The following is a 13414-nucleotide window of genomic DNA, read 5'->3' as shown; positions in this document are numbered from 1 at the left end:
CCTTCTGGGGAAGACAACAGACATGGAAAACAGATCCAGGAGAGACAATCTGAGAATCATTGGACTTCCAGAAAAACATGATGAAAAAAAGAGCCTGGACACTATTTTCCAGGAAATTATCAAAGAGAACTTCCCAGAAGTCATAGGAACAGAGGAAAAAATAAACATTCAAAGGATTCATCGATCACCCACTGAAAGGGATCCTAAAATCAAAACACCAAGGAATATAGTGGCCAAATGCCAGAACCCTCAGATGAAGGAAAAAATATTGCAAGCGGCTAGAAAAACCCAATTCAAGTATCAAGGAGCCACAATAAGGATCACCCAGGATCTGGCAGCATCCACATTAAAAGATCGAAGGGCCTGGAATATGATATTCCGAAAGGCTAAGGAACTTGGTATGCAACCAAAAATAACTTACCCAGCGAGAATGAGCATCTTTTTCCAGGGAAGAAGATGGACATTCAACGAAGTAAGCGAATTTCATCTATTTCTGATGAAAAAACCAGAACTTAACAAAAAGTTTGATCTACAAATATAGAACTCAAGAGAAATCTAAAAAGGTAAAGATTAATCTTGGGAACTATATTTTGACTATATAGATGTATAAAGAATACATGTATACCTTGTTTTAGAAATTGATGTGGAAAGGACATTGTATCAGAAAAAGGGTAAAGTGGGGGTAGTACATCTCATGAAGAGGCATAGGAAACCTATTATATCTGAGAGAAAGAATGGAGGGGGATGAATATAGTGGGTATTTTACTGCCTTCAGAATTGGCTTTAAGTGAAAAATCTTAAGACATATTCAATCTATGGTGAAACTTCTCCCACCTCATTGAAAAGTGAGAAGGGAAAAGTGAAAAGGGAAGGAATAAGCTAAGCGGAAGGGAATACGGGAACTGGGAGGGAAAGGGGTAAGATAGGGGGAGGAACTCTAAGGCGGGGGGAGGGATACTAAAAAGGGAGGGCTGTGAGAAGCAAGTGGTGCTCACAAGCTTAATACTGGGAAGGGGGGGAAAGGGGAAAGAAGGGAGAAAAGCATAAACCGGGGTTAACAAGATGGCAAGTAATACAGAATTGGTCATTCTAACCATAAATGTGAACGGGGTAAACTCCCCTATAAAGAGGAAGCGGTTAGCAGAATGGATTAAAAGCCAGAATCCTACAATATGTTGTTTACAGGAAACACACCTGAAGCGGGGAGATACATGCAGGTTAAAGGTAAAAGGTTGGAGCAAAATCTACTATGCTTCAGGTGAAGTCAAAAAAGCAGGGGTAGCCATCCTGATCTCAGATCAAGCTAAAGCAAAAATTGATCTAATTAAAAGAGATAAGGAAGGGCACTATATCTTGCTAAAGGGTAGCATGGATAATGAAGCACTATCTATATTAAACATATATGCACCAAGTGGGGTAGCATCTAAATTCTTAAAAGAGAAACTAAGAGAGCTGCAAGAAGAAATAGACAGTAAAACTATAATAGTGGGAGATCTTAACCTTGCACTCTCAGAATTAGATAAATCAAACCACAAAATAAATAAGAAAGAAGTCAAAGAGGTAAATAGAATACTAGAAAAGTTAGACATGATAGATCTCTGGAGAAAATGTAATGGAGACAGAAAGGAATACACTTTCTTTTCAGCAGTTCATGGAACCTATACAAAAATTGACCATATATTAGGACATAAAAACCTCAAACTCAAATGCAGTAAGGCAGAAATAGTAAATGCATCCTTTTCAGACCACGATGCAATGAAAATTACATTCAACAAAAAAGCAGGGGGAAGTAGACCAAAAAATAATTGGAAACTAAATAATCTCATACTAAAGAATGATTGGGTAAAACAGCAAATCATAGACATAATTAATAACTTCACCCAAGAAAACGATAATAATGAGACATCATACCAAAATGTATGGGATGCAGCCAAAGCGGTAATAAGGGGAAATTTCATATCTCTAGAGGCCTATTTGTATAAAATAGAGAAAGAGAAGGTCAATGAATTGGGTTTGCAACTAAAAATGCTAGAAAAGGAACAAATTAAAAACCCCCAGTCAAACACTAAACTTGAAATTCTAAAAATAAAAGGTGAGATCGATAAAATTGAAAGTAAAAAAACTATTGAATTGATTAATAAAACTAAGAGTTGGTTCTATGAAAAAACCAACAAAATAGACAAACCCTTAGTAAATCTGATTTAAAAAAGGAGAGAGGAAAATCAAATTGTTAGTCTTAAAAATGAAAAGGGAGAACTCACCACTAACGAAGAGGAAATTAGAGCAATAATTAGGAGTTACTTTGCCCAACTTTATGCCAATAAATTCGACAACTTAAATGAAATAGAAAAATACCTCCAAAAATATAGCTTGCCCAAACTAACAGAGGAAGAAGTAAATATCCTAAACAGTCCCATCTCAGAAAAAGAAATAGAACAAACTTACACAATTATAATATTCCATAACATTCATATACCACAATTTACCCAGCCATTCTCCAATTGATGGGCATCCATTCATTTTCCAGTTTCTAGCCACTACAAACAGGGCTGCCACAAATATTTTGGCACATACAGGTCCCTTTCCCTTGTTTAGTATTTCTTTGGGATATAAACCCAGAAGTAACACTGCTGGATCAAAAGGTGTGCACAGTTTGATAACTTTTGGGGCATAATTCCAGAGTCCACTCCAGAATGGTTGGATTAGTTCACAACTTCACCAATAATGCATCAGTGTCCCAATTTTCCCTCATCCCCTCCAACATTCATCATTATTTTTTCCTGTCATCTTAGCCAATCTGACAAGTGTGGACTGGTACCTCAGAGTTATCTTAATTTGCATTTCTCTGATCAATAATGATTTGGAACACTCTTTCATATGAGTGGTAATAGTTTCAATTTCATCATCTGAAAATTGACTGTTCATATCCTTTGACCATTTATCAATTGGAGAATGGCTTGGTTTCTTTCTTTTTTTTTAATTTTAAATTTATTTTATTTAATAATAACTTTGTATTGACAGAATCCATGCCAGGTTAATTTTTTACAACATGATCCCTTGCACTCGCTTATGTTTCGATTTTTCCCCTCCCTCCCTCCACCCCCCCCCCCCAAGATGGCAAGCAGTCCTATATTTGTTAAATATGTTGTAAATACAATACATATTTGCAGAACTGAACAGTTCTCCTGTTGCACAGGGAGAATTGGATTCAGAAGGTAAAAATAACTCGGGAAGAAAATCAAAAATGCAAATAATTCACATTTGTTTCCCCGTGTTCCTTCTTTGGGTGTAGCTGTTTCTGTCCATCATTTTTCCATTGAAACTCAGGTCTCTTTGTCATAGAAATCAACTTCCATTAGAATACATCCTCATAAAATATCGTTGTTGAAGTGTATAATGATCTCCTGGTTCTGCTCATCTCACTTAGCATCAGTCCATGTAGGTCTCTCCAAGCCTCTCTGTATTCATCCTGCTGGTCATTCCTTACCAAGCAATAATATTCCATAACATTCATATACCACAATTTACCCAACCATTCTCCAATTGATGGACAACCATTCATTTTCCAGTTTCTAGCCACTACAAACAGGGCTGCTACAATCATTTTGGCACATACAGGTCCTTTTCCCTTCTTTAGTGTTTCTTTGGGGTATAAGCCCAATAGAAATACTGCTGGATCAAAGGGTATGCACATTTTGATAACTTTTTGGGCATAATTCCAGATTGATCTCCAGAATGGTTGGGTTCGTTCACAACTCCACCAACAATGCATCAGTGTCCCAGTTTTCCCGCATCCCCTCCAACATTCATCATTATTTTTTCCTGTCATCTTAGAATGGCTTGGTTTCTTATAAATTAGAGTCAGTTCTCTATATATTATGGAAATGAGACCTTTATCAGAACCTTTAACTGTGAAGATGGTTTCGCAGTTTGTTGCTTCCCTTCTAATCTTGTCTGCATTTGTTTTGTTTGTACAAAAGCTTTTTAATTTGATAAAATCAAAATTTTCTATTTTGTGATCAGTAATGGTCTCTAGTTCATCTTTGGTCACAAATTTCTTTCTCCTCCACAACTGAGAGATAAACTATCCTATGTTCCTCTAATTTATTAATAATCTTATTCTTTATGCCTAGGTCATGGACCCATTTTAATCTTATCTTGGTATATGGTGTTAAGTGTGGGTCCATGCCTAGTTTCTGCCATACTAATTTCCAGTTATCCCAGCAGTTTTTATCAAATAATGATTCTTATCTGTAATGGGCTGAGGCTTGAGTTGATGCACTGAGGTCCCAAGCACATGAGGCTAAATAGTAATTGGACCATACTCTATTAATAGATATGCTTGGAGAAAGAATGGCCCCCACCCACTCTTTGTGCAAGTCCTGATGTGTTTTATAGGAAATGACGATTTTGGTGGGTGGAGGCAGGGGAGTGGAAAAGGAAGGGGAGGAGAGGTTTTTGGGATTGCCATTGCCACGGTTGGCTCGGCTCGCATCGCTCTCTTTTAGCTGGCTTCCTGTCGCAACTGCCTATATTTGCTATGGCAATCTTTCTTGCCTATATTTGCTATTGCAATCTTTATTCACCTCTTCACTTCAATAAATATTGAAGATTTTTCCCTTAACCTGAATTCCTGACTCTGGCTGATTTTAAATACGCGGTCATTACACTTATCCCCAAAGTTAGGATCTTTGGGTTTGTCAAACACTACATTGCTATAGTTGACTGTTCTGTCTTGTTAACCTAACCTTTTCCACTGATCAACTAATCTATTTCTTAGCCAATACCAAATGGTTTTGGTGACTGCTGCTTTATAATATAATTTTAGATCAGGTACAAGTAGGCCACCTTCATTTGATTTTTTTTTTCATTAATTCCCTTGAGATTCTCGACTTTTTATTGTTCCATATGAATTTTGTTGTTATTTTTTCTAGATCATTAAAATATTTTCTTGGAAGTCTGATTGGTATAGCACGAAATAAATAGATTAATTTAGGGAGTATTGTCATCTTTATTATATTTGCTCAGCCTATCCAAGAGCACTTAATATTTTTCCAATTATTTAAGTCTGACTTTATTTGTGTGGACTTTACTTTTGTAATTTTGCTCATATAATTCCTGACTTTCCTTTGGTAGATAGATTCCCAAATATTTTATGCTATCAACGGTTATTATGAATGGAATTTCTCTTTGTATCTCTTGCTGTTGGGTTTTGTTGGATATGTATAAAATGCTGATGATTTCTGGGGATTTATTTTGTATCTAGCTACTTTGCTAAAATTATGAATTATTTCTTTTTTTTTTTTTTTTTTTTTTTTTTTAATAATAAATTTTATTTTATTTAATAATAACTTCGCATTGACAGAATCCATGCCAGGATAATTTCTACACGACATTATCCCTTGCAATCACTTATGTTTCGTTTTTTCCCCCTCCCTCCCTCCTCCCCCCCCCCAGGATGGCAAGCAGTCCTATATATGTTAAACATGTTGCAGTATATCCTAGATACAATACATATTTGCAGAACCAAACAGTTCTCTTGTTGCACAGGGAGAATTGGATTCAGAAGGTAAAAATAACTCGGGAAGAAAATCAAAAATGCAAATAGTTCACATTCATTTCCCAGTATTCCTTCTTTGGGTGTAGCTGTTTCTGTCCATCATTTCTCCAATAAAACTCAGTTAAGTCTCTTTGTCAGAGAAATCCACTTCCATCAGAATACATCCTCATACAATATCGTTGTCGAAGTGTATAATGATCTCCTGGTTCTGCTCATCTCACTTAGCATCAGTCCATGTAGGTCTCTCCAAGCCTCTCTGTATTCATCCTGCTGGTCATTCCTTACAGAGCAATAATATTCCATAACAATGAATTATTTCTAATAGCTTTTTAGTAGAATCTCTGGGGTTCTCTAGGTATACCATCATATCATCTGCAAAGAGTGCTTTCCATATTATCTACTCAAATTCCTTTAATCTCTTTCTCGACTCTTATTGCAGAGGCTAGTGTTTCTAATACAATATTGAATAATAATGGTGATAGTGGGCAACCTTGCTTCACTTCAGATCTTACTCAGAAAGGTTCCAATTTTTCCCCATTGCATATGATGCTTACTGATGGTTTAAAGTATATGGTCCTGACTATTTTAAAGAAATGTCCATTTATTCCTATCTCTCAAGTGTTTTTATTAGGAATGGCTGTTGGATTTTATCAAGTGCTTTTTCTGCATCTATTGAGATGATCATATGGTTTTTGTTTGTTTGGTAATTGATATAGTCAATTATGCTAATAGTTTTTCTAATATTGAACCAGCCCTGCATTCCTGGTATAAATCCTACTTGGTCATAGTGTATTATCCTGGGGATGATTTTCTGTAATCTTTTTGCTAATATTTTATTTGAGATTTTAGCACCAATATTCATTAGGGAGATTGGTCTATAATTTTCTTTCTCTGTTTTCAGCCTACCTGGTTTAGGTATCAGTACCATGTCTGTGTCATAAAAGGAGTTTGGTGGGACTCCTTTGATCCCTATTTTTTCAAATAGTTTATTTAGCATTGGAGTTAATTGTTCTTTAAATGTTTGATAGAATTCACATGTAAATCCATCTGGTCCTGGGGATTTTTTCTTAGGGAGTTGATTGATAGTTTGTTCTATTTCTTTTTCTGTGATGGGACTGTTTAGGATTTTTACTTCTTCCTCTGTTAGTTTGGGCAAGCTATATTTTTGGAGGTATTCTTCTATTTCATTTAAGTTGTCGAATTTATTGGCATAAAGTTGGGCAAAGTAACTCCTAATTATTGCTCTAATTTCCTCTTCGTTAGTGGCGAGTTCTCCCTTTTAATTTTTAAGACTAACAATTTGATTTTCCTCTTTCCTTTTTTAAATCAGATTTACTAAGGGTTTGTCTATTTTGTTGGTTTTTTCATAGAACCAATTCTTAGTTTTATTAATTAATTCAATAGTTTTTTTTTTTTTTACTTTCAATTTTATTGATCTCTCCTTTTATTTTTAGAATTGCAAGTTTAGTGTTTGACTGGGGGTTTTTAATTTGTTCCTTTTCTAGCATTTTTAGTTGCGAGCCCAATTCATTGACCTTCTCTTTCTTTATTTTATACAAATAGGCCTTTAGAGATATGAAATTTCCCCTTATTACCGCTTTGGCTGCATCCCATACATTTTGGTATGATGTCTCATTATTATCGTTTTCTCGGGTGATGTTATTAATTATGTCTATGATTTGCTGTTTCACCCAATCATTCTTTAGTATGAGATTATTTAATTTCCAATTATTTTTTGGTCTACTTTCCCCTGGCTTTTTGTTGAATGTAATTTTCATTGCATCGTGGTCTGAAAAAGATGCATTTACTATTTCTGCCTTACAGCATTTGAGTTTGAGGTTTTTATGTCCTAATATATGGTCAATTTTTTTTATACATTCCATGAACTGCTGAAAAGAACGTGTAATTACTTTCTGTCTCCATTACATTTTCTCCAGAGATCTATCATATCTAACTTTTCTAGTATTCTATTTACCTCTTTGACTTCTTTCTTGTTTATTTTGTGGTTTGATTTATCTAATTCTGAGAGTGCAAGGTTGAGATCTCCCACTATTATAGTTTTGCTGTCTATTTCTTCTTGCAGCTCTCTTAATTTCTCTTTTAAGAATTTCGATGCTATCCCACTTGGTACATATATGTTTAATATAGATAGTGCTTCATTATCAATGAGTAGCATCTATTTAAAACCAACAGTAAGCATCATATGAAACAGGGACAAACTGCAACAATTCCCAATAAGATCAGGAGTGAAACAAGGTTGCCCACTACCACCATTATTACTTTTTAATATTATATTAGAAATACTAGCTTTGGCAATAAGAGTTGAGAAAGAGATGAAAGAATAAAAATTGGCAATGAGGAAACCAAATTATCACTCTTTTCTGATAATATGAAGGCATACTTAGAGAACCCCAGAGACTCTACTAAAAAGTTATTATAAACAATTCACACCTTAGCATAGTTGCAGGATACAAAATAAACCCATATGAGCGGGTTTCTGTTATGAATATACATAAAAACCATATGTATAATTTGATTTTACCGATATAACATAAAAAATGTAAGTAGAAATGGAAAGGTGATAGTGTCAGAAAAAGGGAAAGGGGGAGATAAAATAGGGAAACTACATGAGACAATGAGGCAAAGGAAACCTTTCAGCATTCTTATATATCACTAACAAAACCCAACAGTTAGAGTTACAAAGAGAAATTCCATTTAAAGTAACTACTAATTTTATAAAATATTTAGCAGTCTATCTGCCAAGGAAAAATCAGAAATTTTGTGAGCAAAACTACAAAACACTTTCCACACAAATTAAGTCTGATCTAACCAAATGGAAAAATATTAAATTCTCTTGGATTGGGCAAGCAATTATAATAAAGGTGACAATACTACCTAATCTATTTATTTAGTACTATACCAATCAGACTCCCAAAAACTACTTTGATGAACTACAAAAAATAACTGCAAGGTTCATATGGAAAAACAAAAGGTCAAGAATTTCAAGGGAATTAATGTAAAAAAAATCAAATGAAGGTGGCCTAGCTGTACCACATCTAAAATTATATTATAAAGCAGCAGTTACTAAAACCGTCTGGTATTGGCTAAGAAATAGACTAGTTGATCAACGGAATAGGTTAGGTTCATAGGACAAAACAGCCAATAACTTTAATAATCTAGTGTTTGACAAACCCAAAGATCCCAGTTTTTGGGATAAGAATGCATTATTTGACAAAAATTGCTGGGAAATTTGGAAATTAGTATGGCAGAAACTAGGCATTGACCCACACAACACTGTACACCAAGATAAGGTCAAAATGCGTTCATGACCTAGGCATAAAGAATGAGATTATAAATAAATTGGAAGAACATAGGATCGTTTACTTCTCAGACCTGTGGAAGAGGGAGGGATTTATGACCAAAGAAGAACTAGAGGTCACTATTGACCACAAAATAGAAAATTTTGATTATATCAAATTGAAAAGTTTTTGTACAAAGAAAACAAATGCAGGCAAGATTAGAAGGGAAACAATAAACTGGGAAAACATTTTTACAGTTAAAGATTCTGATAAAGGCCTTATTTCCAAAATATATAGAGAAATGACTCTAATTTATAAGAAGTCAAGCCATTCTCCAATTGACAACTGGTCAAAGGACATGAACAGACAATTCTCAGATGAAGAAATTAAAACTACTTATAGACATATGAAATTATGCTCCAAATCATTATTAATCAGAGAAATGCAAATTAAGACAATTCTGAGATACCACTACACACCTGTCAGATCGGCTAGAGTGACAGGGAAACATAATGCGGAATGTTGGAGGGGATGTGGGAAAATAGGGACACTGATACATTGTTGATGGAATTGTGAACACATCCAGCCATTCTGGAGAGCAATTTGGAACTATGCTCAAAAAGTTATCAAACTGTGCATACCCTTTGATCCAGCAGTGTTTCTACTGGGCTTATACCCCAAAGAGATACTAAAGAAGGGAAAGGGACCTGTATGTGCCAAAATATTTGTGGCAGCACTGTTTGTAGTGGCTAGAAGCTGGAAAATGAATGGATGCCCATCAATTGGAGAATGGTTGAGTAAATTGTAATATATGAACATTATGGAATATTATTGTTCTGTAAGGAATGACCAGCAGGATGAATACAGAGAGGACTGGTGAGACTTACATGAACTGATTCTAAGTGAAATGAGCAGAACCAGGAGATCATTATATACCTCAACAATGATACTACTTGAGGATGTATTCTGATGGAAGTGGATCTCTTTGATAAAGAGAGCCAATTCAGTTTCAATTGATCAAGGATGGACAGAAGCAGCTACACCCAAAAAAAGAACACTGGGAAATGAATATAAACTGCTTGCATTTTTGTTTTTTTTCCCAGGTTATTTATACCTTCTGAATTCAATTTTCCCTGTGCAACAAGAAAACTGTTTGGTTCTGCACATATATATTGTATCTAGGATATACTGTAACCTATTTACCATGTAAAGGACTGCTTGCCATCTGGGGGAGGTGGTGGAGGGAGGGAGGGGACAAATCAGAACAGAAGTGAGTACAAGGAATAATGCTGTATAAATTACCCTGGCATGGGTTCTGTCAATAAAATGTTATTAAAAAAAAAAAAAACACATAGGTCTGATTCTGTTATCTCCTTACTTATTAACCTCAATTGCTATATCCCCCAAAGTCAAATAAATAATTTTTTTCACTTTTATAAAGTCCTTTACAATCTGATTTCTATGCATTGTATAATCTCTCCATAACATCCTACTGGTTATTGATTATGTATCATATTCTGTCTCATAGTGCATTACCTTTACACTGTCTGCCTTTCATAGTTGAATGCTCTCTCTCTTTCTTTCCACTTTTCAGAATATTTGGCTTCCTTAAAATACTTTTTAGTTGACTGACTTTATGAGTTTCCATCAACTCTGTTAAGTAATATGTATCTATTTGATTATTAACATGTTGGATACCCATTAAACTGTAAAGTTCTTAAAGAATTTTTTTTTTCATTTCTTCAGCAAAATGTGACATGTACATGCAAATAGAGAGAAACAGAGACAGAGATACAGAGAGAAGTTAATACAATTTTTTTTTAAATCCTGTTTATTGAATAAAAATGGCAGAGTATGCATTTTTACCAATGAACATCAGCTCAATTTTTTTATTCTACAAAATCATATGCATATGATGCCATTATACAAAGAAAAGCATGTCGTTAAATCATAAGACTAAAGCTGGAAAAATATAAATAAGCCTGACACATATGGGACATGTATGTGTTATCCTGCCCCCCCATTTTCCCTTTAAAATTTTTGAAATCTATGAATCATTAAACTGACTATAAAATGAAATGTGACACACAGAAATGATTTTATATGTATTCAAGTAATAGTATCCATTGTCATGAAATATTACATAATCTTAAATAATTTTATGATTTTAGTAAACATAAAAATCTGTGACATATGAAATGATTAAAAACAAATTCAGTGGTTATTTGAGTGTTTTCATTTTGGCAATGTTATATAAATGAAATAAAATAGATTATCTCTCAATTCTATAATGATTTTTACTTAAAATTTAAAAATATATATAGGAAGCTAAGATGAAAATGAATATATGAATTTTTTATATCTGTTATTTTTTTAGGGAAGCAGTTTAGCTTGGAGTTTTTGTCCAAGAAGAATTTGACTCAAATACTTTTTCTGATTTCTTCTAATAGTAGCATATTATAATATACAACCTTAGTTTGCCTCAGACAAATCTATAGGACTTTATATACCAAATGATTTACCAGTTTTGGAGGATTTTTCCAAGACCCTCTTACTCACATATATGCACATTCATACACATTCACACACACACACACACACACACACACACTCTCAACCCAAGTCTCAAAAATCTTTTTTGGAATGTGATTCTATTTCCACTGATAGAGATTACTTCCCTGTGCCTTCATGAGAAGTGGGGCAGAGTTTGCAGGAAATGGAAAGAGGAGACTTCTGGTTTCTTTAAGGTCTTCAGTTTCTTCAAGTCTCCAGTCTCTTTGGGATCTGTGATCTCTTTGGGAGCTTCTAATTTACAAATCCAGACAGAAGATGGATGTTTTTTGAAAGAAACCAACATGAAAAGAACTTTTATGCTCTATCAAGTCTCCATCCCCAATTGAAATACTAGAAAACGTGGGGAATTTTACTTCATGTGGGATCTAGAACCCTTTCTCTTGGTTAAGTTGAGTAACTTTCCTTCCCATGAGAGAATTCTCTGTGTTGCCTGTTACGTATTATCCTATGTAGACTTCTTCTGATTTCTGTTTTATTACTGAAATGGATAAATGTCTTGCTTTACTATTCCTATGAGTATTCATTTTGGCAAGTATTCATCGCGGAACTAGTATTCAGTGGAAAGAGAGTCAATACCTGAATATAAATACTTTAATATAAAACCCAGGGGCCCTTTTTGCCCTAATAATAACCAGTAATCACAGATTTAGCATGAACTAACAATATTCAAGGAAACAGATAGATACAATTCTATCCTAGTGCCCTCTTTTTTCTTGGGAGAATAAAAGTGACCAAACTTCTGGCCCCTATTTCTTGCTCCCTCTCCTGCTCAGAAATAATCTCATTTGAAGAAAGATGGGAGAAAAAATAAGGCTTTCTATTCTGCTTCCCTTTGATCAAATGGCACCCTGTTATTACATGTGGGGGACAAATATGCAACATTAAATCCCTTATTGATAATATTTTCATGCATCAATCCAAACATCAATGTAGGACTATAATATAAAAAAAATCAGCTATCAAAAAAATTATCAGCTATTTATCTGTTTCTCTCTTGATGGTTACTATCATGGTAACTCTTTAGGATTTTATTCTAATTACTATCTCTATTCATAGATCTACAAATCTAGTCCAAGACTTTCATCTGAGTTTGAATCCTATCTTACCAATTATTTAATTTTGTTCTTTAGTTGTTTTAGTTATGTCTGAATATTGCATTATTATTATTATTTTTTGCAAAGACACTAAACTGTTTTGCCATTTCGTTCTCCAGCTCATTTTACAGATGAGGAAAAATGAGACAAACAAGAGACTTGCCTAGAGTCATTCAGTGAATAAGTTAAGTTGGATTTCAACTCCCTTCTTCCTGACTCCAGGACCAGTGCTCTATCAACTGTGCCATAAATTTTAATATTCATTTCAAACTGGATAACCAAGAGTAATTTCTCAAATTTTAGATGTTCAAAAGCAAAAGAAAAATATCTTTTCCCTGAATATACATCCTCAAACTTCCTTATTTGGGGCTAACACCAGCTTCCTTCCAATCCTTCATGTTAAACTTTTGTTCTTGCATTAATTCCTCTTTTCCTCTCATCCCACATATCAAATTAGTTGCCAATTTTTTCATCCACAACACATCTTGCATATACTCTTTTTACTCTTCTTGTACAGCCACTTCCAAAATTCATGTATCTTCATCATCTGAAAATTAAGTTATAGCATTGGGCTTCAAAATTATTTTCTACCTCTCTTCTTTCTCCTACTCAAGAACAACTCCATGTTATTGCTATGTTGATTTTCCTTAAGCAAAACTTGACCTTTCCACTTCACCACTGAATTACTCTGGTTTCTTCCTTTTAAGATAAAATATTTATTTTTCTGTTTTGCTTTTAAAGTTCTTTACAATATAGTCTTAACATATGTTTCTAATATTATTGTACATTATTTACCTATTATCCATGTAGGACAAGGGAGGTTGTTTTTCTTTGCACATAATGTTACAGTGCATCCTCTATCTCCTTTTATCTTTATCAATGTAAAT

The sequence above is a fragment of the Antechinus flavipes genome, chromosome 2 (genome assembly GCF_016432865.1).
Source record: "Antechinus flavipes isolate AdamAnt ecotype Samford, QLD, Australia chromosome 2, AdamAnt_v2, whole genome shotgun sequence".
NCBI classification, from domain to species: domain Eukaryota; kingdom Metazoa; phylum Chordata; class Mammalia; order Dasyuromorphia; family Dasyuridae; genus Antechinus; species Antechinus flavipes.
Note: the sequence above shows the minus strand (reverse complement) of the source record.